Genomic DNA, 27872 nt, shown 5'->3' on the forward strand with positions numbered 1-27872 from the left:
CTGGGACAAGCTTTCTTTACTTTGGTCTTTCTGCCCAGGCAGGTTGCTGTGTAAGGCAGGGATCAGCAAATGCCAATATTTCCTTGGACCTCTTTCATTTGAGTTTTGAAGCAAGGGTTCTTTGTGTAGCCCAGGCTGTCCTGGAACTCTCTTTGTAGACTAGGCTGGCTGCGAACACAGAGATCTGACTGCTTCTGGCTCCTTAGTGCACAGCCATGCCTGGTTTTGTTATTCTAATAACCCATACCTATTTAGTCTCCCACCCCACTGTTAATTCATTATTGTTTCTTTGTAAGCTTTAGCATGATGTGTGGAAGGATGTTTCTTTATTAGCCTTAGCATGATGTCTGGAAGGAAGGTCCCTTGCTGTCTTGCTTCCTTGAGTGGCCAAGATCAGGGGGAAAAGGAGAGGCTACCAGTTGGTACAGAGGATCATTTCTATAACCTTCCACATACACACAGACCTGAAGAGGCAAGCGCAGCATCACGATTGCAGTTAAGAAGTTGGCAGCATGGGATGAGGAGCAGGAGCGTCTTGAAGAAATACAGGCTCCCCAAAACTGGGTGCCCGAAGAGGGAACTTGGCCTGTTTCAACCCGGGAGGATTCACAAAAGTTGTTTGTGAGAGCCAGAACCATCAGGGGTGGATGGGGGAGAGTGGTCCAGGGGAGATGTTTGACAATTGGGGTGAAAGCATTGCCCTCCACCTGCTGGGGTATCACAGGAAAGGGGCAGCCTGCAGCACCCAAGAGCAGATCTAAGGCTGCTAGATGCTCCGAGGAAGGGCTTAGAAGCGGCTCACAGGCCTGCCCCCCACGGAGATGATGGTACTGCCTGCTGCACAGTTTTTCTGCCAGGATGCAGTGGTCCTTGACCTCCTCTTAGCAGGTTGTTCATGATTCGTGCCCGATGCCTGTCGTTTCTGATGGCATTCTTGGAGCTGGCATAGGTCATTTTGCCTTGAAGGGATGCACTCTCAGGGGTCCAGAAGATGAACATCAGGTCCTCCTTGTTCTCCTTGATTTCGCAGGTTGCATCCTAGAGAACACAGAGACCGTCCCTGTCTGGCAGCATCTTGACAAAGGCGGTGACTGTTTGATCGTCCAGTTTGCCCTGTATCACCTCCTGGGATCTCCTTGCTCTCCTCCAGGATGGCCTCTCCTTGTCCTCAGGCAGAACACTGCCTTTTTGTGTCCTTCATTTCCTCTGGGAATTTAAGGACTTGTGCACCTTCAAGTCCCTAAACACCTTGGTGATACCATCAGAGAAAGTCCACCCCTGAGGCCACGTGTCCACAAAGAAAGGGGGTTGAGGAGAACCTTGGAAGACCCGAACTGCTGCAGGTTTTGGGACCTGACTGTCATTAATTCTTTGCTTAAATCAGAGAGAATAAGTTGGACACTGTAGGGGGCAGAAGCAGGACAAAGCTCTTTTTTATTGATTTTTTTTTGAGCTCTGCATTTTTATCTGCTCCCCTCCCTGCCTCTCCCTGCCCCTTCAACCCTCCCCCAAGGTCCCCATACTCCCAGTTTACTCAGGAGGTCCTGCAGGACAGAGCTCTAAACGATGCTTTGATTAAGAGTCTGCCTTAAGGGCTGGAGCTGGAGCTCCTTAGGTAGAGGGTTTGAAGTCCTGAATTCCATTCTCTTCACCACCTAGACGGGGTGTGGTGCTGTGTACTTGTAATCACAGCACGCAGGAGGTAGGAATGATCGGAGGTTTAAGACACTGTTTGGTTCCATAGTCAGTTTGGGCTCCTTAAGACTGTCAGACAAGTCTTAGAAGGCAGAACGAAGGCCAGGTGTTGTGTCTTTAATCCTAGCAGAGGTAGGTGGATCTCTGTGAGTTTGAGACCAGTCTGGTGTTCCCAACAAAATTCTAGGCCATTTAGGGCTATTTAGTGAGACTCCATTTGCAATAAATAAATAAACAAACAAACAAATAAATAAATAGTGCGCTATGCTTTGTCATTGTTTTAGAGAGCACTCCTACTGACAAAGAAATTATTATGTCTATTGTCTGTCTAGGTGTGGTGGTTCACATTTGCAGTTCCAGCACTGGGGAAACTGAGGCAAAAGGTTGGTTGAACTAGAGTGAGAGCCTGTTTCAAAAAAATAAAATGAAAGGTGTGTGCACACCTTTTATCCCAGCACTCTGAAGGCTGAGGCAGGAAGATCTCTGAGTTCCAGGCCAGTCTGGTCTACAAAACAAGTTCCAGGGTTACACAGAGAAACCTTCTTGAACCCCAGAGTCCCCTCAAAGAGCACATATGTTGGAGGGCTGAGGATGGAACTCAGTGGTGGAATTCTTGTCTAGCATGCAGAAGTGTCTGGGTTCAGTTACCTGGGCTGCTGAGAAAGGCCGTATGTAAAGCCCGTTTTACCCCTACTGAAGGAAGGACGGATGGATGGAAGGAGCAGCGATGGGACAGAGGCTCACAATTTGGACCGGCTGCACAAATCCAGCACCTCCGTTTTTGCACTCTGCCTGGAAGTCCAGGTTTTCTAAATTAGTGAATTTACTTAAGATACAAAACAGATAAAAACGCAACCTTCTGGACTCCTCTCAGGACGTGTGGAAAAACAGTCTCACGGGGTTCTGTTTCTTGCCACCCATCCCACAGTGGATGCTTGTACTCTGTCTGGTCACCGCGCGTAACCTTTTCTGTGCCCTTATCTGATCTGTCTTCGACCCCAGGCGGCGATGGGGGCTTGAGAGGACTGCATAGGTGGGTGGAGGAGGGGCCGAGGTGCCAGAGACGCGCTGAACTCAGCAGAAAGGTTGCAGCGGCTCAGCCTGTTTCTGCACCTCTGCTCCTCGCAGTGTGAAAGGCATGCAGGCGCGAGGCAGGTCCAAGCATATTTTTCTGGAAGTGGATGTTAGCACAGGAGGGAGTTGGAATTAATGGGTTTTTATCAAGAAATAGGAGGAGTTGGCGGCTGTGTGCTATTGATGTAAAACTGACCACAGCTTACCACCTATTTCTCCTTCTTTGATCTTCTGCCATTCTCTCCACCTTTTAAAGTTTTGATTAAACCCATGAATGACATGGAAAATGCGCCATCCTTAAAGACAAGCAGATTTTATAATCTAAATTAACTGTAGAAAATCTGACTTATTTTACATTTTAAATAGCTGTGGGGCTAGCGAGAAGGCTCAGTGGGAAAAGGTGCTTGCTGCTAAACCTGGTGGCTAGAGAGGGACCCTGGGAAACCAACTCAAGTTGTCCTGACCTCCAAACCGGTACCCACGCACGCATGCACATACAATGCGATTTAAAAATTAGAATAACAAAACATTATAACTTTCTAGAAATATCCTTTGAGTTGACTCAGAGATTGACATTCTTGTTACTGACCCTTGCCTTCCTCCACCCCTCCCTCTTTTCTTTTTCTTCTTCCTTTTCCTGTTTTTTTTTAATTACTTACTGATATGCACATGTGTATGCCTGCATGAGTTTATGTGTAGCGCCTGCATGCAGGAACTAAAAGAAAAATAATCCAAAACAACAACAAGTTATTATGTAAAGTGCTCTCTCTATTTCTCCTCTACACACACACACACACACACACACACACACAATTACTAAAAACAAAAGAAAAAGAGCTCAGAGTCATCCAGTTTACACACATATATTTAATTAAAAATAAAATAAGTACATTAAACAGCAACAATATCCCTGTGTGTGTGTGGGGGGGATAGTGCACAGAGAAGGGGTGTATTGGGCTCATAGGTTTCAGTGCGTGAGGCAGGGCAGTTCCATGCTGTTGCCTATGGTAGCCCAAGGAGTTCTCCCCCAGATAAAGTTAGATCTTTGGCTTCATCTCGGAAAAGAATTTCAGGATGGGTCAGTATGAAAAAGGGTTGGAGCCGGGCGGTGGTGGCGCACTCCTGTAATCCCAGCACTTGGGAGGCAGAGACAGGCAGATCTCTGTGAGTTCGAGGCCAGCCTGGTCTACCAAGGGAGTTCCAGGATAGGCTCCAAAGCTACAGAGAAACCCTGTCTCGAAAAACCAAAAAAATAAAAAAATAAAAAAAAAGGGTTGGGGGCCTGGGGAAGTACCTCAGCACTAAAGTATCCGCTGAACAAGAGCTAGTTCCAGGACAGGCTCCAAAGCTACAGAGAAACCTTGTCTTGAAAAAAAGAAAAAAGAAAAACCAGAGAGCAAGAGAGATGTTGGCTGCACTAAGTTTGGAATTTCTGGCCATCAAGATTTGGTGCATATGATCAGTTTCTGCCCTTTGCTCCCTTGTGCAAGGTGTAGAAAGACTCTGAGGTCTCCCGTCTGTGTGTCTCAAGACTGGCCACGTAGGAGAGCTGGAACCTGACAGTTGCTTAGAGAACACACATTTGGACTTAACTCTGTTTAAAGATAGGTTTTATAGCATCTTTGCCAAATGTTCAGTCTCTTTCAGTCAGTGACCTGCTCATGGCAGATCAGGCTTCAACGTAGGCTGTACTCAGAATAATGACTCCTAAAGCTGTCCCAGTAGGAGCGTGGTTCCCCCTTCAGTTGAGAAGAAGTTACTGTCTTCAACATCCATTCAAGGAGACACTGACATCTCAAACGTTTTCTTTTTTTTTTTCCAAACATTTTCTTCTTCGTTTTTTACTAGCTTGATCTTACAGCGCACGTATTTGAGACCCGCGTCTTTGCACATGCGACGAGGCGCCTCCAAATGTTCAAGGAGCAACACTTCACAAAGCGATAGAGAGCTGGAGGAGAAAGCAGACAATTCTAAGGGGAATGCTATAGTTTCTAATGGGAATTAGATGCCGCCAATCAAACCAAGATCCTAGGCTGTATAGGACTGACTGAGGCCTAGAGGTAAAGGACAAACCACCTCCACTGACTGACCTCGGGGGCTCTGTTACCAATCCTGACTTTAGCTGCCCAGCCACTGAGTCGATTCCTAGCCTGTAGCCACATTCCAGCCCTATCTCCATGGCAGACTTCTGAGGGCCGAGGCTAAGGGAGAAGCTTAGAAAACAGGAATTTGTTTCTTTTTGCTGTAATTCAACCTGAGGCCTTTTCATTTAAATTGTCATTTTGGGGAGTAAACAGAAAGCTATCGTCAATCCTGACAGTACTTCCTTGGTTTGCTATAGAGAAATTTGCCTTAAAGCAACGAGTTGATTTTATTCATTTATTTAGTTTTTATCAAGAGAGGGTTTTCTCCGTAGCTTTGGTGCCTGTGCTGGAACTCACTCTGTAGATCAGGCTGGCTTTGAACTCACAGAGATCTGCCTGCCTCTGCCTCTGCCTCCTAAAAGCTGGGATTAAAGGTGTGCATTACCACCACGTGGCCGAATTGACTTTTTTTTTTTTTTTGAGACAGGGTTTCTCTGTAGTTTTGGAGCCTGTCCTGGAACTTGCTCTGTAGAACAGACTGGTCCCGAACTCACAGAGATCTGTCTGTTCACCTGCCTCTGCTTCCCAAGTGCTGGAATTAAAGGCATGCACCACCACTGCCCAGTCCCCGAGTTGATTTTTTAGAATTATTTATTTTAGTAAAAATTTTGGACCAGGCACGTCTTTAATCCTAACATCTGGGAAACAGAGTTTAAGGCTAGCCAGGACTACACAGTGAGACCTTTTCTAAAAAAAAAGAAGAGAAAAAACCATTTATGAGGTTAGAGGACAACAGAGGGAGTCTCTTGCCTTTCTTCCTTGTGGATTGGAGGAATCAAACCCAGGTCCTCGGCCTGGGTGGCAGGCGCTGTTATCAGCTGAGCCACCCCAATGGCAGCAATGAGTTGGTCTCAGTCTAGCTTTGCTTTTGATAATGTGTTTGTTTGCTTCTGAGACACAGTTTCTCTGTGTGTCCCTGGCTGTCCTGGAACTCACTCTGTAGACCAGGCTGGCCTCAAATTGACAGAGATCCACCTGCCTCTGCCTCCTGAGTGCTGGCTGTGTGCTACCATTGCAGGGCTTTTTTTCTTTTGTTATTTTTAATTGCTTTTTGTTCTGAGACAGTCTGGGTTTGAGGGCCATGTTGGTTTCAAACTCTTGATCTTTCTGCCTTATTCTGTTAAAAAATGTTGGGATTTTCCATTTTTTTTTAAGGTGCCGATTGATGTGTTGTTTGAGGAGAGAGATGTATAAGTTTCTCGTGTCTGTAACATCTTAGCACATTAAGGGCTGTCTTTTGCGGTATTTGAAATGATACTGATTAATAAATGACTGACTCCCTTTCTATCGGGGACTTTGTGGCCATTGTCCTTTCCTCCGGTGTTATCTAGAAATTCATTTACAGAGACCTAAGTCAAGTGATGTCTGTCAGAAACCAAAAGGTAAGAATGCAAGAGCACCCCCTTTCTTCTAACCTATATATATGATATAGTTTAGCTGCTCAATGTTGTCTCATGTAATGGTTCTTAAAGACAAACTTATCAGCAACATTTGAAAATGTGGTCATTCCTGTCCAAGATAAAGATTTCTCTTTTTATACACAGCTGGGGAACCATAGCCAGGGTGTTAAACAGTTGGTTAAGTGCACAGGAAGCCCTGGTTAGATTTCAGAAAAACATAAACCTATTATGGGAGTGCACAACTATAATCCCAAAGTTTAGGAAGTAAGTGCAGGAGACTCAGGGGTTAAATGTCATCTCAGTTACACATTTTTTTTTTTTTTGGTTTTTCGAGACAGGGTTTCTCTGTGGTTTTGGAGCCTGTCCTGGAACTAGCTCTTGTAGACCAGGCTGGTCTTGAACTCACAGAGATCTGCTTGCCTCTGCCTCCCGAGTGCTGGGATTAAAGGCGTGTGCCACACAATTTTTTTTTTTTTGGTTTTTCGAGACAGGCTTTTGCTGTGGCTTTGGAGCCTGTCCTGGAACTAGCTCTGTAGACCAGGCTGGTCTCGAACTCACAGAGATCCACCTGCCTCTGCCTCCCAAGTGCTGGGATTAAAGGCGTGCGCCACCACCGCCCGGCTTGCCACACAATTTTTTAAAAAATATTTTTGTGCATTGGTGTTTTGCCTGCATGTATGTGTGTGTGAGGGTGTCGGATCCACCAAAACTAGAGTTACAGACAGTTGAGAGCTGCCATGTGGAGGCTGGGAATTGAACCCAGATCCTCTGGAAGAGCAGCCAGAGTTCTTCTGAGCTATTTCTCCAGCTCTCAGTTACATAGTTTTAGACTAGCCTGGGCTACATGAAGATCCTCTCAAAAATGGACAAACATCCCCCAATGGAGCAAAGTCCAAAGCCATTAGAGGAATTGGTAACTTGGGAGTTACTGTTTCTTGGACAAAGACGAGCTGCCGCTGAGTAGTAGCTAAATTTTACAGAAGAGCAATGTTCTTTCTTAAGTATGCCCCGTGTTAACTAATTCATGTTGCCAATTGAGGCTTTAACGTTAGAGAGTCCGGTCTGAGGATGAGATTTGATGGCGTGAGGTAGAACTGTGAAGGCAGCCAAGATGTTTGGTGCGGTTGTCAGAGGTAGGAATGACCCTTGAACTTCATGGGGAGGAACCTAGACTTTGGATCACCCAAGTCTGGCTGCAATCCTTGTTTTGCCGTTTGCCCCGTCTCGGAGTGTAGGGGGCATTGCGTAACCGGCCTTGAGCTCCTTCCTCTTGGGCAATGAGGCTACTCTGGGTTCCCTTAGAGGGGTGACGAGACGAGTGGCAGAGGGATGAAGTTTCTCTGGTTAAGAAATCCCTTCGCTACTCCATTGCACCCCAGCTGCTTTTGGTAAATTGTTCGTGCGGCAGTTACTGAAATTCTAGGATGTTAGCTATTATCAACTGCTATAATCAACTTAGTAGCTCAAGATTGTACACCCAGTCAGGTGGTGGCGCACGCCTTTAACACCAGCACTCGGGAGGCAGAGGCAGGTGGATCTGAGTTTGAGGCCAGCTTGGTCTTCAGAGCGAGTTCCAGGATAGGTTTCAAAGCTACACAGAGAAACTCTGTCTTGAAAAAACAAAAAACAAAAAAGCTTGTTCTCTTTCCCCCTAGCTGCGTGCCCCTCAGACTAGTGCGTTACCAGTAAGCTATGCTCCTAGCTCTTCTGAACTTCAAATCAATTCTTCTTCAATAGAGTTCTTCCGAGAGAGATGTAGTGATGGTTTTCTGGCCGAATGAAGCTCTTCTGACGCTTGGCTAGATTTCTCTCTTCACTGTATCTACGCTTAAAACAATAATAAAAAAAATACTTTCAAAACAAAAACAAGCCCAAACTAAACCACACGGGAAGATTAAGAATACCTTTTTATTAATGTATGGGCAAGCACAGAGTGAAGTCAATTTTTCGGTCATGGGAAAATCAGCTTGACCTAGGAGAGCTCATTTTACGAGTGAAACTGTTACTAAAGCCACCAGGAAGCTTATACTAATTGTCTACGGATACAACCACCTTCAAACCCTTCCGTTAGTCGTATGGTCCGTATGGTTCTATGGAGTTATTATTATGTCTTCTCCTGTCTCAGCTTCTCCCCCTGGCTGCCCAGTAGAACCTGTATCCTTTGCCCCACATTCAGAGATTTTGACTGAACTGGTCTGATGCAGAGCCCGGGTGTCGGTTTGAGTTTCTGTTTTCTGGTCTTTAATTTGGTGCTGAGAGCTGAACCCAGGCCCTTTACACATATGCTAGGCCAGTGCTCTCCCACTGAGATGTATCCCTTGACATTTCTCTAAAAATATTTGTTTTTATTTTATGTATGTAATGGATTTGCTTGCATGTGTCTGTGGGCACTACATGCATGCAGTGCCCATGGAGGCCCCTGTCACACACGGGTCTTCATTGTTCAGCTCCAGGTAGATGACAGAGATGTCCCTCACCATGGTCATCTCTGATGTCTGTAATTCTACGTGCATCCCTTCATTGGAAGAATAGAAGCCTTCGCGTAAACGCGTAAATTGTTTTTTGGCTGTGCTGAGCTTTCCAGAGAGAGAGAGAGAGAGAGAGAGAGTTGTTTGACAAGATTGCTTTGGTTTTAATAGTGGGAAGGTCTTGAGGCACTGGTTGGAGATTGTCATCTTTACAAGACTCCCTTGTGAGTGCTGCCCAGCTTGACATTGGAGCCATGATTGTCCACCAAATCTTACAGCCCTTCAGACTTGCAATGTGTACAAAGGCAGCCCTGAGAGCTAAACATTTCCTTCTCTAACTTCCTCCATGGTTTATCATCAAGTAAAACAGTTACCTTAATCATCTCAGGGTCCAAGGGTTGAGGCTTTACTCCTTTTCAAGAGATGGTTTTCTGGAAAGATTTCTAAGAAAACACCTTGGCAAAGGGGTAAAATATTGGCTATTCAGTGACCATCAGACTGGGAGGCTCACAACCTTTGGACCACAGACACAGGTCATCTACTTTGGCTGTCATGTAGGACTTCTGGGGACCAGCACATTCTTATTAACAGAAAATACTAAAATTTAGTCGTAAAGTAGGCTAGAGGTGGGTAGAGAGGCATGTCTTAGTAAAACTATAGATGTTTCTTTTTTAGGGGAGGGATTTGTTGGAGTATGGAACAAAAAGAGGAAGTTCGGAGACTGGACCTGTTCTTTTTTGTTTGTTTGTTTGCTTGCTTTTGTTTTTTGAGACAGGGTTTCTCTGTAGCTTTGGAGCCTGTCTTGGAACTAGCTCTTGTAGACCAGGCTGGCCTCAAACTCACAGAGATCCGCCTGCCTCTACCTCCCGAGTGCTGGGTGGGATTAAAGGCATGCACCACCTCTGCCTGGCAACCATAGACATTTATATGCATTTTATTTAAACCACCAATAGTGTGAGTATCGATCAGTCCAACTCAGATATATCCTCTTGAAAAATTGTGTTTTGTTTTCAGTACAGAGCCTCACTCTGTAGCCCAGGCTGGCTTCCAGCTTGGTAGTTCTTCTCGGCCGTCCAAGAGTTCAGATTGTAGGTGTATGCCACCATGGCCTGCTCAAGTTTTGGCCTGAAGTTTTAGTTCTTGGGGTTCTGAGTAGTAAGCCAAGCTCTTGCATATAACATGTGCTCTATCTCTGAGTCATGCCCGAGTCTACTTCTCTCTCTTTTTCTTTTGGGGTAGGGAGAAGGGAAGAGAGTATTGGGATTTGGACCCAGACCCTTGTCAGGGGGTCCTACTACTGAATCATGTCCTCAGCCATTGTTGTACTTTTTGGTTTTTCGAGACAGGGTTTCTCTGTGGTTTTGGAGCCTGTCCTGGAACTAGCTCTTGTAGACCAGGCTGGTCTCGAACTCACAAAGATCTGCCTGCCTCTGCCTCCCAAGTGCTGGGATTAAAGGTGTGCGCCACCACCGCCCAGCTTCATTGTTGTACTTTTCATTCTGAGATAGAGTCTCACCGAGTTGTTCTGGCTGGCTTTAACTCACCCTGTAACTGTGACAGGACTTGAATTTGTGACTTTCCCAACTAGCTGAGATTGTAGGCTTGTGTCACCACGCCTGGCTAGAATGCATAACTTTTTTTTTTTTTTTGGCTTTGGTTTTGGTTTTTCGAGACAGGATTTCTCTGTAGCTTTGGAACCTGTCCTGGAATTAGCTCTTGTAGATCAGGCTGACTGTGAACTCATACAGAGATCGGCCTCTGCCTTCCGAGTGCTGGGATTAAAGGTGTGCGCTACCACCGCCTGGCTGAATGTATAACTTTTAATGTACTTTGGTTTACTAATTCATAGAACTCAAATTGCAGGAGATAGTGTCGAATGAGAATGTGTTACTATTAAAATGCAGTGTCTACGATTATTTGTGATTAGTAGCTTAGACCAAAGAGAGGCAAAAAGTAGGACATTCCAAATCAGGAGCAAGAGAGAGACAGCACGAGCAAGGAACTCAGGACCGCGAGGGGTGCACCCACACACTGAGACAATGGGGATGTTCTATCGGGAACTCACCAAGGCCAGCTGGGAAAAAGCCTGGGATAAAACCGGACTTGCTGAACATAGCGGACAGGTTTTTGATCCTACTGCACGTACTGGCTTTGCGGGAGCCTAGGCAGTTTGGATGCTCACCTTACTAGACCTGGATGGAGGTGGGTGGTCCTTGGACTTCCCACAAGGCAGGAGCCCTGATCACTCTTTGGGCTGATGAGGGAGGGGGCTTGATTGGGGGAGGGGGAGGGAAATGGGAGGCGGTGGCGGGGAAGAGACAGAAATCTTTAATAAATAAATAAATTTAAAAAATAAAATAAAAATAAAAAAATGTTCCTGGGCAAAAAAAAAAAAAGTAGGACATTCACATCTTTGTTCTTAGAGATTCCTTTTTTGGTGGCGGGAAGTGGTGGGCACTGAGCCCAGGGTCTTGGGTATACTTACCTCTAACCCTAGCTCCCCAACGATTCTTTTTTTTTTTTCCTTTTCAGCCAAGGTCTCACTAAATAGCTCTGATTAGCCCAGCCAGCATGAGCTATGTACCTAGGTTGGCTCAATAATTTCTTTTAACTATGGTGTAGGGGTATCTTGTGTCTAACAGCCTCTCTAGCTTACACTTCCTTTCTCTGTGCAGACTTTCCCTTTGGCTCAGCATCTCTGCAGAATCATCGCTCATTAAAACGTTCCCTGCTCCATTGAGGGACCATCTGATCATCCCCTCCTTCATCGCTCAGGTTAACATCCAGAACCACAACACCCGAATGGCCTCAAACTTTTAATCCTCCTGCTTCAGCCTCTAGGGTGGTGGAATTATAGGAATGTAACACCACACCCAGCTGTCTCTGAAGTAGTTTTATCAATGAAATATTTTTGAGGTATTTTATGACAGTTGTTTTCAAAAACATCTTCAAGATGATAAGAACTTGGGTTTGGATAATGCCTGACTAGGAGATTCTGAGTAGATAAAAATACCTGTTCCAATTGGGTGTGATTGTGCGTCGTGCACGCCCGCACGTCCGCAGTCCCAGCACTGGGGACACAGTGGCTGAAGCTTTAGGAATTCAAGGTCACCTCAGCTACTCAGAGAGTTGGAGGACAGCCTAAGCTACTGGAGACTGTCTCAGAAAACAACCAAACCATCCCCACTTCCTCAAAACACTTGGTTACATAGGCTATTAAGAGCTAAATATACTACATACATGATTATCATACCCCTCTCTTGACAGTCATATGAATTACTTACATTCAGCTGACAATGTTCATCTCCACGTGGTGGAGGGAGAGAACACACACCCACAGGTTGTCCTCTGGCCTCTACACGCATGCCATGACCCGTGCTCTCCCCACCCGCACATACACATAAACAAAGAAATATAATAAAATCTTTCAAAAGAGAGGAACGAATGAGCAGTGGTGGTGGTGACAATCAATCAAAATTGAGACATCGGAGAAGGCTACCACCAGGACACCTGCTACTCTGAATGCTAATTAACAATGCAAGTGAAGTTGAGTTTGCAACGTCTTTGTTTTAGCACCCTTTCTTCTCTTTGGTGTTGGGGGCAGTGGTCTGGCTACTAATCGAAAGAATGATATGAGCAAGAAGGGGCCAACAGAAAGCAAGCATTCGTGCAGGGATGGAAGACAGAGCGCAGAGGAAAACCAGCCAGCTCTCAGGCAGAGAGAGAAAGGCATTTAGGTGGGAAGTTAGTTTATCTTTATCTCCCTTCTCAAAGGGACTTGTTGGAAGAAAAGAATTTGCCCGGCTTGTTTCTCCAGCCTTGTGTCCGAAAGCCCCCTCCACTTTCCCACCTGAAATACTATATGGACGTTGAGTACGATTATGTAAGCTAAAAGGAGCATTTATTTATGTATTCATTTATTTTCTGGTAATAGCAACCAAGCTCAGTAGCTCACGCTTGCACGGCTAGCACTCCGCTGAGCCTTATAGTCTATCCTAAGTATAGTTGTGTAAGATGTAAATTCGTTGTAACAAAGCATTTCTAAAACTACTTAGTGCCGGGCGGTGGTGGCGCACGCCTTTAATCCCAGCACTCGGGAGGCAGAGGCAGGCGGATCTCTGTGAGTTCGACACCAGCCTGGTCTACAGAGCTAGTTCCAGGACAGGCTCCAAAGCCACAGAGAAACCCTGTCTCGAAAAAACAAAACAACAACAACAACAACAACAAAAAAACCCAAAAAAAAAACAACAAAACAAAACTACTTAGTTAAATGAGTAAGTTTTCCATCACTTTGTATTTGCCATGGTCAGGTGAGGCCCAGTGCAGCCCCCTGTTTCTCTGCTTCCCAGCTTCCCAAGCACTTTTTTTGAGATACGAAACTATTACCAGGTGGTGGTGGTGTACTCCTTTAATCCCAGCACTTGGGAGATAGAGGCAGGTAGAATTCTGTGAGTTTGAGGCCAGCCTGGTCTACAGAGCTAGTTCCAGGACAGGCTCTAAAGCTACACAGAGAAACCCTGTCTCGAAAAAACAAACAAACAAAAAAGGAGAGAGATAGGGTGTCACTATGTAATTCTGGATCTTTGGATGTAGACCAAAGTGACCTCAAACTCATGGCAATCCTCCTGTTTCAGCCAACTTGATGTTGGGATTACGAGTGTGCACCACCATGCCTGGCTCATCTCTAGGGCTAATAGTGCAGGATATTTTCTTTTTACAGTAATTGAAAAAGACCTTTCCTGTTTCGATGGACCTACCTTTGAAGATGAGTTATTTTTAGGGTGAAATACTAATTACATGTAGTGCTAGTTTCATGTTGACAGGATATATAATTTCTAAAGCATATAAGCAAAATTTTATATCTTTTATGATCTGCCATACAAATGTCCTGCAATAGATTCAGACAAAGTAGAGCATTTAAAGATGTATATGTTACTAAAGATTTTCAATAATAATAGGGTACATTATAATCAGTAGGTGGAGATTTTATGTTTTCAATGGAAAAATTAAGATTTCAGAAAAACTTGTGTCTGTCACTTGGATTCTGACAACCACATAATACTTAAATGTTTATTTTGGTGGTTGTCTGGGGCCAGAGAAATGGCTCAGTGGCTAAGAACACTGATTGCTCTTTTAGAGAACCTGGATTTGATTACTAGCACCCACATGGCAGCTCACAACTATTTGAAATTCCAAGATCTAACGCTCACAGACATACATGCAGGCAAAACACTAATGCACACAAAATAAAAATCACTTAAAAAACTATCCTATTATGAAATATATTAACATTTAAAAGAACTGGGTAACACTGGCATAAGAGAGCTTGCCTGCTTGTTTGGTTTCTCATAGGATCTTTCATTCCATTTACTGAAAGCATTGAGCCCACGGGACCCTCTACGCTAGAGCATCTCCATGGCTGAACACAGGGTGAGTTCAGCAAGCACGAATCTAGACAGCGGCTTACACCAAGCTACTGTCCTGGAAAGAGCTCTCAACTAATCCAGGATGGGAACATTTGGGTAAGTGCTTGTGGATGGGTAAATCTTAAGGCATTCTCCATCTCCCTTAGAATGAGGGGGGCTACCTTCCCCTGCCTATCTCATTGATCTTACCTCTCGAGCTTGGGAATTATTCCTGTTATTAATTACATACCCCTGTCTTTTGATCACAGATCTGTTTTCAGAGAAAGTCTGAGCTTATACTCTGTAGCTGTGCTTACTGGGCTTAAATTCCAGGTATGCAATGATCTAAATGCGTAATCTTGGAGAAAATCACCTAAACTCTCTGAGCTTAGTCTCCTTATCTGTAAAATAGGAGTAATCATGATACCTATAAGGTTGATATACCGCTGTGCCTGGTGGTAGGCACCCTATAAGTGGGAGCTACTGCTGTGTTTGCAGGCTTTCTTTCTGCCTTTCTTTCTGCCTTTCTTTCTTTCTGCCTTTCTTTCTTTCTGCCTTTCTTTCTTTCTGCCTTTCTTTCTTTCTGCCTTTCTTTCTTTCCTTCCTTCCTTCCTTCCTTCCTTCCTTCCTTCCTTCTTTCCTTCCTTCCTTCTTTCTTTTCCTCCCTCCCTCCCTCCCTCCCTCCCTCCCTCCCTCCCTCTCTCCCTCCCTCCCTTCCTCCCTTCTAAGGAAAAGCATCTTATCTTATGTGTTCCAGGACGGCCTCAGATCTGCTGCATGCTTGAGGATGACTCTAAAGTCCTTATCCTTGTACATTATATTTATTTATTTTTTCAAAACAGGATTTCTCTGTGTCGCCCTGGCCGTCTTGGAACTGGCCATGTAGAACAAACTGGCTACCAACTCAAGGACCCACCCACCTCTGCCTCTCCAGAGCACTGGAATTAAATGTGTGTGTCACCATTTTCTGGCTGTGCCACCGTTTTAAAGTGCTAGGATCACGGGTTCATCCTCCCACATCTAGTACCAATGGGGGGGAAAAAAGAGTACATATTAGTCTTTTTATGTCAGGGTCAGGTGTATTTAGCAAGTATTTTCTTAGACTTATCACTCAGTGTTATTAATCGCCTTATAATTTTTGTTGGTTCTGTATTATTTTAAGATGAAGCTTTGCTGTGTTGTCCAGGCTGGCCTCAAACCCCTAGGCTCAAGTGAGCTTCGTATGTTGTTTTCAAAGCAGCTGGAACTACGTTTGTGCATGGTAACATCTGATTGCTGTTGCTTCTTCCTCCTCCTCCTCCTCTTCCTTTTTCTTTGTCTTCAAATTTAGAAAGGGTCTTATACAATCTGGAGTGTCTTTGAAATTGTTACGTAGCAAGGATGACCTTGAATTTTTGATTCTCCTGACTCTACCTCCCAAATGCTGTGGCACCACACTTCCCAACTGAGTTTTTATATGAGCAAGTCCATCAGTTTGTTCCATTCTGGATGAGAAGCTCATACTCTCACTGGGCAGGCTCTCTTAGCTTAAATCATAAAGCGTTTCCTTGGACAATCTGTTACCAACAAGATTTATCGATTGAACACTGGTTAGCTGGGATTTTGCATGATGTCTGATAAAAGTTTTAGCTCAGGGATAGTGTGATGGCTCATCTGGTAGCAGAAGCCTGGAGGCTTAAATTAGCTCTGTGGAACCCATGTAAAGATGAATGGAGAGAGCCAGCTCCACAATACACACACCATGGCCTGTGTTCCCTGGACCTCAAAGCCTCCTGACATGGTTCACACACATGGTGACGATACATTGCATTTAAAAAGAAAACGTTTTAGCTTATACCTGGCACCATAATGCATGTTCAGCAAATGTTCAGCTTCGAAATGAAGAACAAGAAGGTGTGAAGTTGGGCCTGGTGGTGCAGGTCTGTAATTCTAGCCTCTCAACAAGCCCAGAAAAAGGCAGCCCCGGTCCCAAAGCTTGTCAGGACTACTAAGTGAGTTCAGAGCAAACCTGGACAACTGACGTTCACCCTGTCTTGAAATAAAAATAAAAAAAAAAATCAGGCCAGTAGGGTGGCTAAGCATTTGCTGCCAACTGTTGGGACTAGAGTTTGACCTGTGGAACTCACAAGGTGGAGGGAGAGAACCAACTCATGAAAGCTGTTCTCTGACCTCCACAAGTGCATGTGAACCATGGCATTTACACACACACACACACACACACACACACACACACACACACACACACACACAGAGAGAGAGAGAGAGAGAGACAGAGAGAGACAGGCAGACAGAGACAAAGAGAGAGACAGAGAATATTGAGGATATAGCTCGGTGGGGGGCTGGTAGAATGCTTGTCTAGCATATTTGGAATTTTGGGTCACTTCTTACTTAGCCTTGCAAAAAGACAGCTCAAGACCTTGATTGATATTATGCTAAGTGATCGATATAGAAGATGTACTTTTTTTTTTGGTTTTTCGAGACAGGATTTCTCTGTGGTTTTGGAGCCTGTCCTGGAACTAGCTCTTGTAGACCAGGCTGGTCTCAAACTCACAGAGATCCACCTGCCTCTGCCTCCCAAGTGCTGGGATTAAAGGCATGCGCCACCACTGCCCGGCTAGAAGATGTACTTAAGACATCTTTTTATCTCCAGCCCTCAGACCATCTCGTAGTGATGGCAAGTAAGGAAGGGCTCAAAACTAAAACTAAAGAACAACATAAAACAAACACAACCTACCCCAAATCCCACGAGGATGGAGTATGTTAAAGAGACCAAAGAGTCAACTCAGCAAGTTCTCAATGACCAAACAGGGGTGTGTGTGTGTGCGTGTGCGTGTGCGTGTGTGTGTGTGTGTTTGGGTGCATCTATGTGCATGTGTCTGGGGAGGTTAGAAGCTTACCTGAGGTGTCATTTATCTGGTGCTGACCACTTTGTCTTTGTTGTAATAAGGAGCAGCGGGCTGCGTCCCCAGCACCCCGGCCGCCTGCTAGCTTATGCCCCGAAATAATTACACGGACACTGTATTCTTTTAAACACTGCTTGGCCCATTAGCTCTAGCCGTTACTGGCTAATTCTGTTTTTTTTTTTTTTTTTTGGTTTTTCGAGACAGGGTTTCTCTGTGGCTTTGGAGCCTGTCCTGGAACTAGCTCTGTAGACCAGGCTGGTCTCGAACTCACAGAGATCCGCCTGCCTCTGCCTCCCGAGTGCTGGGATTAAAGGCGTGCGCCACCATCGCCCGGCTACTGGCTAATTCTGATATCCCAATCAACCCATCTCTAATGAACTGTGTAGCACCGGTCTTACTGGGAAAGATTCAGCATGTCTGACCTGGTGGCTTGCTTCGCCGCATGCGTCCATGCGTCTCAGAGAGCAGAGCTATCGCGTCTGCCCGGGAGAGGGGAGCATGGCGTCTCTGAGCTCATTTCCTCTTCCTCCCAGCATTCTGTTCTGTTTACTCCACCCACCTATGTTTTAACCAATAAAATGGGCCAAGGCAGTTTCTTTATTTTTTAACCAATGACTTTCCTTCATCATGTCTTTTTGAGGCAAGGCTTTCCACTGGTCTCTCTGATTGGTCAGTATTATGGCCCAGGGATCATCGTCCCTGGTACTGGGATTGTAAATGTGTACTACCATGACTGGCTTTTTAAATATGGGCTCTGGGAACTCAACTCGGATCCTACCAAATGAGCCCTAAACCTGAAATGTTTGGAGTAATAAGAAATGTATTAAAAAAGAAAATTTGAAGAAAATAGAAAAAAAATAAAATAAAAATGTCATACTAGATTATAGATCATAATACAAACTAAACAGCAAGGAACCTATTTTAAAATAAATAAATGATTGAATAAATAAACAAATAGGAACGAACTAATGGATCTATCATTTAAGGATATGGTGCATCTTGGTCTGCATTCGAACTTCCTTCTAAAGAGTGTAGAATGTATTGGGCATGGGGGCACATCCCTGTCATTCTAGCACTTGGCAAGTAAAGAAATGAAAGGTTGGAAGTTCAAGCTCATCTTTGGCTAAGTAGCAGGTTTGAGGCCAGCCTAGGCCAAGTAAAACTGTCTCAAAAAAACAAAGCCTGGCGTGGTGGCACATGCCTTTAACCCCAGCGCAGAGAAGCAGAGGCAGATGAATCTCTGAGTGAGAGGCCAGCCTGGTCTATAGAGTTCCAGGACAGCCAGGGCTACACAGGGAAACCCTATTTCAGAAAAAGAAAGGAAAGAAGAAACAAACCAAACCAAAGCCAAACTAACAAAAAAATGTGGAAAATGTAAAGGGAGGGGAAGGATTAAGTTCTGCAGAGAAGCCAGACAAACTTTGCTTTGGCCAAGTGACCAAGGTCAGCAGCAGCTTGGCTGATCATAGGTCATGCTGATGCAGTATATTCTTGATTCAATGGCAAAAGAAAGGCATTTTACCTGGGGGCCTTGCCCTCCACAGGACCCCCGGGTAGTCATGAGAAAAACAAGCTAATCCCACTTCAGGGACATCATACAAAACACTTGACCTGTCCACCTCAAAACTGCCCTGGTCATCAAAAACAGTGTCTGAGAAACTGTTAAAACAAACAGGACTTAAGCAAACGTGACTAGACGTGAAGTGGCCTCTTCTTGGTGGGGTTTTGGAAAAGAAAAAAGAAACAAGCAAAGTTGCTCAGAGGGTGGACTGTAGTTAATAATACTTAATATTAACCTGGTGGTCGTGGTGCATGCCTTTAAGCCCAGCACTCCGGAGGCAGAGACAGGCGGGTCTCCGTGAGTTCAACGCCAACCTGGCCTACAGAGCAAAGTTGCAGGACAGGCTCCAAAAGCTACAGAGAAACCCTGTCTCAAAAAACCAAAAAGCCTTAGTATTAATTTTGATGAATGAACCATAGTCATATAAGATGTCAATACTGGGCTAAACTGGGTGTAAGATACCAGAATGTTGTCTGCATTTTGTTTGTAATAAATCGATTTTGTATTTTAAAAGTTTAGTTAACCCACATAATGGAAGCTGGGTGGTGGTGGCGTATGCCTTCAATCCCAGCACTCGGGTGGTAGAGACAGGCAGATCTCTGTGAGTTCGAGGCCAGCCTGGTCTACAAAATGAAGTCCAGGACAGTCTCCAAAGCTACAGAGAAACCCTGTCTCGAAAAACAAACAAAAAACCAACCCCCCCCCCCACAAAACAACAACAACAACAACAAAAAACCCCACATAATGGTGCACACTTGTGATTCCAGCCCCTGCAATGTGGAGAAAGAAGACTAGAAGCTCAGTTGTTTTTGGTTATAGAGTTCAACGCCACCCTGGGCTGTCCAAGACCCTATCTTAAGGGAATAAAGACCTGAGGAACATACTGTCTATATCCAAAGGATGTCTTTTGTGAAGGAGAGTCCTGGTGGTATTTGCTGTGATAGGGCATAGAGAAGAGACTGTCCTAGAACAGACGGAGTTCCCATGACAATGGAGGAAACATTTCCCCTGGGGTTTGAGGGGGACAAACAGCTACTAGCCGCCTGGGGAGGAGAAGAGAGAGAAGTGCTTTCTTGTTTAGCTTTTGTCTAAATAATACTAATGTATGAGGTCAGATTTGTTGTCTCCATTCTGAAATGCTTTTTGGCTTGGCCCATCCACTGTGGTTGTTGTTGTTGATTTCCTTGTGCTGAGATGACCCAGGTCCGTGTCACCACACGGGTCTAGAGAATGCTGGAAGGAGATGGCAGCAAATCTGATTCCCATGGAGCAAGTGGTTTCTTCCTAGGTGAACGGGGCAAGTGTAACAACCTCTCAAGTCTTCTCTGGGGCATTGCAGATCTTGAGAAGCACTTCATTCAAGGGGAGGGGTGTGTGCAATCAGTGCTCTTCAGGCAGGCCAAACTCTCAAATTAAGTGGACTGAAGGGAAAGGACTTTTTCATTTCTCGGTAGGCGATGTCCTGTAGCTCTGTTGACCATTTCCTAAGCCTCCTGCCTGTTTTGGGTAAGGCTGATAGATTCTTGAACAGTTTGCCAACTCATGGTGCTATTGAAATCTGTTTCCCCGTTGGAAACCCATCCACTTGGGTGCCTGGTTCTTTCTTCTACTCATCAACAAACACCAGAGTAGCCATCTTGCATTACTTCACCATTCTGCCTGTCTTGCTGGTCTGGAACTCATGAGTTCATGGAAACATTAGACTCTTCAGCCCTGGGGACTAGAAGTCACGCCACCAAGCTTGGCTTATCTGTTTCTTTTGTGTGGACTTTGATTTTTTTTTTCAGGGTTATGTTTGTTTTGTTTTACTTCTGGATCTCATTGTCTAGCCCAGGCTGGTCCATTAGCCATGATCGTACTGCCTTAGCCACAGTAAGAGCTGGGGTTCCATGCACTCGACGCCCTGACTAGCTTGTCTTTGGCCTACAGAATTAGTCCTTTGCCCAGTGATTTTTCTAGTTATTAGAAAGACGAACACTAGGCTGACTCAGCAATATGGTGCTTGTCTAGTCAGGGTGAGGCCCTAGGTTCAAAGTCAGTACTGTTAAAAAGGAAAATAACATGCAAGGATAGTAGCAAAAAGGGTCTTAAAATGCAGTCTATGATTTTGATATTTTTCTTTTGCTACATTTTTGCTTTTTTGTGTGTTTGTATGCTCTATCAAATGTGTGAGTGTGTGTTTGAGGGTTTTTTTTAAAATTGTGTGTGTGTAATTCTTTAAATTCCCAAGTGGACCAGAGAAGAATGTCAAGTATCCTGATTGTTTCCCTACGAGAGGGTCTCTCATTGAACCCCAAACTGTTATTTTAGCCGGTGGTGGTGGTGCATGCCTTTAATCCCAGCCCTTGGGAGGCAGAGGCAGGCAGATCTTTGTGAATTCAAGGCCAGTCTGGTCTACAAGAGCTAGTTCTAGGACAGGTTCCAAAGCTGCAGAGAAACCCTTGTCTCGAAAAAACAACCCCCCAAAACGCCCCAAAAACCCTGTTATTTTATTCCCATGTCTTTCCCCTCCACCTCCTTTCCTGGGGCCATGCTTGACTGTTTTATGTGGGTGCCAGGGGTTCATCTCAAGTCCTTATGATGTATACCAAGTTCTCTTGCCTACTTATGCCCCTACCCCTTGTCCCCTTGTAATTTTGTTTTTGTCTTGTTTGTTTTAGAGACAGGATTTTGAGACGATGGTGGTGCACACATTTAGTTCCTGCACTCAGGAGGCAGAGGCAGGTGGATCTCTGTGAGTTTGGGTCACCCTGGTCTACAGAGTGAGTTCCAGGACAGGCTGCAATACTACACAGAGAAACCCTGTCTTGAAATACAAAACAAAACAAACAAAAAATAAATTAAGAAAGTGAGTGTATTGCTTGAATGTAGGTCTGTGCATCACATACAGGCCAGAGATCCATTGGGTCAGAAAAGGGGTTCCTATCATCTGGAGCTGCAGTTACATGTGAGCCGCCACGTGGGTGCTGGAGATCAAACCTTGGTCCTCTGGGAGAGCTGCCAGCCTTTTGACTGCTAAGCCACCTCTCTGGCCCCTGTGGTTTTATTCTTGATATCTGAAATGCAGCTCAATGGTTTTGCTATCAAAGACTTTGTTTGTTTTTAAGTCTCACTGTGCCGCCCAAGCTCACTCCAAACTCATAGCAATTCTTCCCCCTTAACCCCTAAGGTGCTGGGATTTCAGGACTCCAAATCAGTTCTAACCTATTGTCAAGTTCTTTTTTTTTAATTCTTTTTTTATTGATATTTATTGAGCTCTACATTTTTCTCTGCTCCCCTCCCTGCCTCTCCCCTCCTCCCTTCAATCCTCCCCCAAGGTCCCCATGCTCCCAATTTACTCAGGAGATCTATGTAAGTCTCTCTTAGTGTCCAGTGTGGTGGCGTACGCCTGTAGTCCTAGCTACACAGGAAGCTGAGATAGTAGCATGTCTCACGAGTCCAGGAGTTCTGGGTTGAAGTGCGCTATGCCAATCGGGTGTCCGCACTAAGTTCGCATCAATATGGTGACTTCCCCGGAGCGGGGGACCACCAGGTTGCCTAAGGAGGGATGAACTGGTCCAGGTCGGAAACGGAGCAGGTCGATACTTCCCTGTTGTCAAGTTCTTAAAGGGTTGATCTTCTATTTCAGAGTTTCTTGGTCTTGCATGATTATTATTGACTGTGATGCCCTGTCCTGTCGATTGTGAATGTTTATCAGAACCCTTGGCATCTAGACGGCAGTGAAAACCAAAACTGTCTCTACCTATTGTGCCCCAGGACAGTGGAGAAAAACAACCAAGCTTTAGTGCACACTGAAAAGTTAACCATGGGCCTGAAGAGGTTGCGCTCTGAAACACTCGGATGATGTCTGGCATTTCTGGTACTCAAGATCTCAAGATCATTTCAGCATGAGGCGTAGCCTGCAAGCTCAGTATTTAGGCTCTGACTTGGGTAAAACGCCAGAAGCCAAACGAAGAGTATTTCCTGCTTAATTTCATTCATTCAGTCTCCAAATACTTACTAAAGGACTGCTATGTACCAAGTCTTTTTTTTTTAAATTTATTTATTGTACCAAGTCTTATACTAGGTTCTGAGGCCTGATGGTGAAGAAGAGAGACTTAAGTTTTTTTTTGTTTTGTTTTGTTTTTTTGAAGATCTTGGTTGATTTCTGTTGCATGCCCCAAATCTTTGAACATGGAAGGCTATATTTGCATGTGACTGTGACTATGAGGTAATTGTCCCTATGTAGGGTTTTTTTTTTTGTCTGGATAGTCTTTATTACAGAGCTTGATATAACCACAGTTTCTGAGATACAAGAAAGACTGGACGACTGGAATCCTGTTGGCCTTCTGTTCCTCAAGACTCTTTAACTAGCTTGGTGTTTTCCACTGACATTTACCTGCAGGTTGCTCCCCAGAGAGGAATTTGAAAGCTAGGACGTTGAACGTTCTGACCCTGCTGCTGTATTTCTTTCCATCACTCTGCATTGTGAAATCTTCCTTAACAGGTGCTTGTGCCTCTGGCTGGGTCAGAGCATGTTTTCCTGCCTCGGCCCCAGAGACTCCCAGGAGTTCCTGTGACCTTATTAAAATATTAAATTGTACTTTGGGGGCATTCTAATTTTACTTAACTTTTTCCCCCTGTCACTGGGACTTGTTAGAGCACTGATTCTCTCTCTCTCTTTCTCTCTCTCCCCCGTCTCTCCCTCCCATCCTTTCTTTCGAGATTTATTTATTTATTATGTATACATGTATTCTGCCTGCATGTATTCTTTTTTTTTAAATATTTATTTATTTATTATGGACACACTATTCTGTTTGCATATATGTCTGTAGGCCAGAAGGACACCAGACTTCATTACAGATGGTTGTAAGCCACCATGTGGTTGCTGGGAATCGAACTCAGGTCCTTTGGAAGAGCATGCAATGCTCTTAACCACTGAGCCATCTCTCCAGCCCTGCCTGCATGTATTCTTACAGTCCAGAAGAAGACACCAGATCTCATCCTAGACGGTTGTGAGCTGCCATATGGTTGCTGGGAATTGAATGCAGGACTTCCGGAGGAGCAGCCAGGGCTCTTCACCTCTGAGAGCCATCTCTCCAGCGAAGTGCTGATTTTCTTAATCTTTGCCAAGATATTTTTTATTGAACTGTTATTGCTGTTTTGTCCTTGTGTGTTTGAGACAGGGTTTCTTTTCTATGTGTAGCCCTGGCTGTCCTAGAACTCACTATGTAGATAAGGCTGGCCCCCAACTCAGAGATCCACCTGCCTCTGCCTCCTGGGTGTTGGGATTAAATGTGTGAACTACCATGCACAGATTTCCACATGACTTTATTCAGAAATCAAGAGGACCCTGCTGTTATGTTATACCTAAGGTCTTTGTGGTTTTGCTATAGAAAATATGGCTCCTGCACAGATTGTCCATAAGGTCTTGCTGAGGGTTCATCAACTCTGGCTATCTACTGGGAACGGGCCACTAACTAACTTATAGCTTAGACCTGGTCCTCAATGTGACAAGTCTGAAGTTATTAGGAAAACAAAACAAACAAACAAAATCCCCAACTTCTAAAGACAAAAGTGTCATAAATTTACCTCAGTGGTAAAATATCTCTGATTTCTGATTCTCCTTTTCTTCTTCTTCTTCTTCTTCTTCTTCTTCTTCTTCTTCTTCTTCTTCTTCTTCTTCTTCTTCTTCTTCTTCTTCTTCTTCTTCTTCTTCTTTCTCCTCCTCCTCCCTTTCTTCTTCTTCTCCTTCTCCTTCTCCTTCTCCTCCTCCTCCTCCTCCTCCTCCTCCTCCTCCTCCTCCTCCTCCTCCTCCTCCTCCTCCTTCTTCTTCTTCTTCTTCTTCTTCTTCTTCTTCCTCTTCGCTTGACATGCAATGCTGACCTAGCACTTAGTATGTAGACTAGGCTGAGCTCAAACTTCCAGTTAGACTTTTTCATCTATTTTCCAAGAGCTGGGATCACAGACCTATTGAACCGTATTTGATCTCCTCTGATACCTTTTGGTACTATATATATATTTCTGGTGTTAGGGATCGAACACCCAGGGCTTTGGGTGTGCTGAGTGTTCTGATTACCAACAAATGAGCCACGCTTTCGTCGCTATGGTTGTTTTTGATGAGGTTTGTCTGGCTTTGTTTTGCAGGAACTTCCCAGCTTCTCACTCTGTTGTAAGGGGATGCCAGGTTAGGAACTAGAATCAGGAGACGTGCCAGGAAGTTAGTCAACTCTGAAAACCTTTGGCTCTGTACAAGGTCTCTTACTTTTGCCCACATGCTTAGGGAATCAGGTAGTAGTTTCAAAAACATATATATTTACATTTTAAAAATTAAAATATAATAATTTCTCCCTTCCCTTTTCTTCTTCCAACCCCTTCCATATATCCCTTCCTGGTTCCCTTTCAAATTCATGGCTTTTTTTTCTTTGCATATTCTCATTATATATATCTATAAGCACATAAATACAACCTGCTGATCGGGAGGCAGAGGCAGCCGGATCTCTGTGAGTTTGAGTCCAGCCTGGTCTACAAGAGCTAGTTCCAGGACAGGCTCCAAAGCTACAGAGAAACCCTGTCTCGAAAAACCAAAAGAAAAAAAGAAAAAAAAATTCAACCTGCTGAGTTTCCTTAGTGTTGCTCTTACAGATGTGATTTCAGGGCTGACAATTTGGAATTGGACAACCAGTTGGGGAGACTCAACTTCAGGGAGGACTAATTCTCCCTCTTGCAGAAGTCTTTAGTTGCCTGCAGTCTAGGGGTGGGGGGGCCTGTGTCACTGCTCCCTTCCATGATGGCATCTCCCTTGGTATTGCCATCCTTCAGCTCCTGCTCAGGCATGCATACGGTTGAGGTGTCGTGGGTATCCCTTCCCTGTCATTTCTAGAAGACAAGATTTCACAGCAGACTTCCTCCTGGTCCTCTGACTCTTCCACTCTTCCCACCTCCTCTCTCAGAGTCTGTATGGCCTGACCGTTATGTGCTACACAGGACAACATGGCTACATGAGGCTTTGTCTCAAAAACAAAATGAAGTAATTAAAAAAAAATAGGGACTAGACAGATGGATCCATAGGTAAAGGTGACTGCCACAAAGCTCGGCAACCCAAATTTGGTCCACAGAATCCACATGGCGGAAGGAGAGAACCCCACTCCGGAAATTGTGCTCTGATTTATACATATGCCTGGGACACGTGCAAGCATCCCTCTCCCAACAAATAGATAAATACACGTAATGACATTTGTTGTTGTTAAAACAAGTAGTTCTTTCCTGGATGGAAAACAGGTGGGAAGAGCAGCATCGAGAGCAAGGAACCAATGATAAGGTTCTTGCTATAATGCAGATGAAAGAGGTTGGTGACTATGACGACGATATTAAGGAAGTGAATGGAACTGGATCTTTGCAGAATTCACGATCCGTTGCATTTGGATGTAAGAAGCAGGAGGATCAAGAATATCTTAGGCGCTAGTGGATGGCGATGCTACTTACTCAAGACCTGGAGCTTAGGACTCAGGCTGAATCCTGTGACATTTATATTGGAGCTGTCCAGAGGGCAGCTGGGGCAGTGGTACTCAGGAGGAAATCCAGGGTTGGGTTATTATTAATGGAAATTTGATTTACTCAAGGGGACTGTATAACCTCATGATCAGGGCAGGGAGCATGAAATTGGCTCATGGTAGAAGCAAATACTTGGATATATTTCTAATAATTTGACATTGAGATGAGGGAGTAGGATAATATAGATAACAAAAATGTCTGTCAAGGAAGCTACTTGGCATAAATGTACTCAGTAAAGTTCACTTTTGAGCGCTTTCCCATGTCCCTTTCCAGCGAGTGTCTGTAGAGCCCATGAACACATACGGAGAGAGAAATGTGAAACAAATCACACTTTTGCATCAGACAGAAGTGATGCGATGCTGGCTTACATCCCAAACGAATTACTTTGGGCCTTTCCAAAAAAACTGGTCCATAGGCTTATTCTCCAAATGTAGACACAAGCATCCTTAGGTATAAACAAATACCCGAGAAAAACATGTGCGGTGCAGACCTCCTTCTAGGGCAGTAGATCTGGAATTGCGTTGAGACAGTGTTTTTTCTTCTCTACTGGAAATGTGTGAGGGAGGATAGATCACGCTGTCTTACTCACCCCTCCCATCCCCACCGTTTTATGTCCCCCTCCCCTTTCTGCGTTATTCTGGGATTAACGCTGCGTGGTCCCCTACACAAACGCGGCTGGGCTGGTGTGGTCAGTCTGAGCCCTGCTGTGCAACCACGTCTGGAATTCCGGTAAATTGGCAACACTGATGCACAAAGGCAGCAACAATGAGGAAAACCCTTCAGCGCAGAAAGGAATGTTTGGATCCCTGGACCGCCACAGTGAAAGGACACACACACACACACACACACACACACACACACACACACACACACACCCCATGCGCCTCAGGGCCGGGCTGACGTTCTCTGCAACCGGTTGAGGTGCAAGGACGCAAGGACTCTGGATGATCATGCAATCTCTGGAAGGCTTCGAGCCTGCATTAGCCCAGCGCAGTCTTGTACCATCGTTCTGGAACAGGCATAAATCATCCGTTGAGATTGGAGTGCAGCACCGTGCCCCCTCACCAGTCCCCACCCTTTGTCCCCTTTACCCGTCTACACTCCTCTAGTGTCTTTAATTCTTCCTCCTCTTGAGCGCCGCACAGCAGGAGACTTTGACCAATGCATCAAACTTTTATTTCCCAGTCCTGGACATCACTATTATCACAAAGCTGTTTTAAGTATTAATTTTTTTTTTGTGTGTGTGTCTGGATTTACCTTCCCAAAGTAACAATTTGTCTCCCATCCCCAAACTCCGCCAATTTAAGCCACGCTGCTGTGGTCAGCAGAGGCCCAGACTATGCGTGCAAGGGCAGAAGAAGCCGGCAGTGACTGACAGGCTGTCGCTCCAGGGAGGGGGGTGGGGGGGACCCTACTCCGGCACCACGTGGATAGCCGCCTCCTTACGTCACAGCCCTTTGCCTGAAGGATATGACTCCTTGGATCCCGGCTCTACCTACCCGCTCTAGCTGCCGGGGCAAAAGATTTCGGGATGGTCTGAGCCCGGGAAACAGTCCGTACTCCCGCGGGACTCCCAGCGATCTCAATCAATCGCACCAACTGGCTAGTCTCAGCGCCGCTGAGTCTCGCACAGCTGGGGACCATGGCCTGAGGGGCTCGCTTAAGGTCCACCCTCAGTTAACAGGTTCA

General features: G+C 45.0%; 1 pseudogene; it reads right to left on the bottom strand.

The window, feature by feature from the left end:
• Positions 1-787: 787 nt before the first annotated feature.
• LOC142856733 (cofilin-1 pseudogene) lies at positions 788-27827 on the bottom strand (annotated as a pseudogene).
• Positions 27828-27872: the final 45 nt, after the last annotated feature.

This window comes from Microtus pennsylvanicus, chromosome 9, assembly GCF_037038515.1.
Source record: "Microtus pennsylvanicus isolate mMicPen1 chromosome 9, mMicPen1.hap1, whole genome shotgun sequence".
NCBI lineage: Eukaryota > Metazoa > Chordata > Mammalia > Rodentia > Cricetidae > Microtus > Microtus pennsylvanicus.